This window comes from Aphelocoma coerulescens, unplaced genomic scaffold (assembly GCF_041296385.1).
Source record: "Aphelocoma coerulescens isolate FSJ_1873_10779 unplaced genomic scaffold, UR_Acoe_1.0 HiC_scaffold_478, whole genome shotgun sequence".
Lineage (NCBI taxonomy): Eukaryota > Metazoa > Chordata > Aves > Passeriformes > Corvidae > Aphelocoma > Aphelocoma coerulescens.
Window position 1 is genome coordinate 5,001 of NW_027183823.1, and position 2,500 is coordinate 7,500.

The 2,500-nt window shown below is 76.0% G+C and overlaps 1 non-coding gene across 1 annotated transcript; it reads right to left on the reverse strand.

Annotated features, from left to right (window-relative positions):
• Positions 1–298: 298 nt before the first annotated feature.
• On the reverse strand, positions 299–451 carry LOC138101795 (5.8S ribosomal RNA). Its single transcript, XR_011147239.1, has one exon. It is a non-coding gene; the product is annotated as a 5.8S ribosomal RNA (ribosomal RNA).
• Positions 452–2,500: the final 2,049 nt, after the last annotated feature.

Here is a 2,500-nt window from a genome sequence, read left to right on the forward strand (position 1 = left end):
GCGGCTCGCTCCGGGAGCGGGAAGCTACGGAGCGCTCCCCGAGTCTGCATTTAGGGGGACGAAGGCCCTTTCTGCGCGGCACGCGACGGACCGCGACGACGCCGACGACCGGGCCCCGCAGGGAAAGGCCCCGAGAAACCGCCGAGGAAAACGCTTCCCTCGCCGGCCCCCGCCGCCTCCCCTCCGGGCACCGGCCAGACGCCGCCGCCGCCGCCGCCGCCGGCCGCGGACGACGGGCCTGCGAGGCGACCCCAGCCGCGCCGCCGGGGTGGCCCCCGGACGGCGATTGATCGTCAAGCGACGCTCAGACAGGCGTAGCCCCGGGAGGAACCCGGGGCCGCAAGTGCGTTCGAAGTGTCGATGATCAATGTGTCCTGCAATTCACATTAATTCTCGCAGCTAGCTGCGTTCTTCATCGACGCACGAGCCGAGTGATCCACCGCTAAGAGTTGTCTGGCTTTCGGCACCGACTCCGCACGCGCGGAGGGGCCGGGACCGCTCACGTCAAGCAGACCCTGTGTCTCTTTCGGCAAGGACGCGCGCTGGCGCGCGCGCCTCGCTTCGACCGTACGAGCACACAACGAACGGAGGAGGAGGGAAAAAAAAAAGGAGAAAACCCACGGAACGCTCCGAAGGCCGTCAAAGGCGGGGGAGCCCGCGCTCCCGACCGCCTCCCCCCGTGCAAGGGGAGACGCCGCCCCGGCATGCCGTCCTTCGGAGGCGGCCCAGGCGCCCGGGCTCGGCCCGGCCTCCGCACAGAGGGCTGGCGTGGCGCGCGCGCGCCAGACCGCAGGGGCCATCAGATCCCGCCCGGCCTCGATCGCGAGACGACACACGCCCACGGCCGGCGGGGGGGTAACGGCCACCAGGCCCCGCTCACGCTCGCTCCCTTCGCCGCTCCACAGACTCGCAGAGCGCCGCCGCGTCACCGCGCAGCCGGCGCTCCCCAGCGACCCGCAACGCCCAAGACGCACGCGGCGACACCGCTCCACCGGCGCCCCCCCGCGGGACCGCTCCCGCCGGGAAGGCAAAGTGCCTGGCAAGCCGGGCTCCGCCGCCGGCACCGGAGGCGGGCGCCGCCGGGAACCGAGTCGGCATCGCGAGCACCCGAGGCCTGCCGGACGGCAAGACCCACCGCCACCGCGACCGCCCTCCCGGAACCGCCGCCGCCGCTTCGCACCTTCGGAGCCCCTTCTGCGGGCACGCGCCCGGCAGAAGGCGTACGGGGCTGAGCCGGGGAGCAACGCCCGCTCTCCTCGTTTCCACGCGGAGACCGGGCAGGGAAGCGCCCCCGCGGCCGCCCGCACCCCTTCGGCCCCACACGCGGCCGGGAAGGGCGACGGGGAAGCGACGGGCAGGGCCCGGGACGGGACCGCCGGCGGCGACAGCGGGCACCTTCCGGCCGACCGTCCCCCAGGGGGACACTCGCCGAGCGGCGACGCCACCGCCCGGCCCGGGGTCACCCGCACTCGCCGGCCTCCAGCGACGGAGGGACCGCCGAGCACTCAACCTGGGCGGGCAAGGCGGTCGAGCGGGGACGGCCGGCGACCGGCGCCACCGGTGCGTCCAAGGAGAGAAGGCCGTCGAGGGGAGAGGCGCGGCAGCGCCAGGCGCGGCGCCACACGCGAGCCTGTGGCGGCGGCCAAAGGAGAGCGCAAGCGGGCCCCGGCAGCCGCACGGCCCCGCAGCCGCGGAAGGGCGGAGAGCACGCGCCCTCCGCCACCGTCGCCCGCTTCGAAGCGAGCGGGCCGGCCCCCGCGGCCGACCGCGCCAACACGGTCCCTCTGCCGAGACCGGGCCGCAGAGAGGGGGGGGCAGGGCGCCCCTCCCCGGCACGGCTGCCCGCGCGCGCACGCGGCGGAGCCACGACGACGACGAGCACGGCCGGCCGCGACGGTCACCACCGCAGGGGGGATCGGCGGGAGACGCTCCCTACCCCCTCGCGGATGGCACCGCGCCGCCGCCCGGCACCCGCCGTCGCCGCCGCCCGCCGCCTACGGCGGGGCGCACCGAGCCGCCCGAGTCTTTAAACCTCCGCCCGGCTCCGCGGCCCTACAGCCCCCAGCGTTTGACGACGCCGAGAGGCTCCGAGGCCGCCGAGGCGCGGAGCGCTAGGTACCTGGCCCTGGGGCGAGGGAAACGACCTGGATGGCCCCGCGGGGGTGCCTCCCCTGCTGCCGCCCTCAGGGGAGCGTCCACCCGCGGGGGCGCGCCCGCCATCCACCGCCACCACCGCAGCGTCCTTCTCGGGGCCCGGGGTTTCCCTCAGTAGCCCGGCACTGCACCCAAGAGGACCACCGCGGCTCGGGCCGCCCCGCCAGCGCGGGGCTGCGACCCGGCACCAAGAGAGCCTCGCTCACCCCCGCCGAGAGGCCGCGGGTGACGACGGCAACAAGGAATGCCACCGCCGCCACCACGCGCCCCCCCCGGCAGCGGGTTCACGCGTGCACGGACCCCGGGCACGCGACCCGGAACGCCCGACCCCCGGGAGCACACCTCT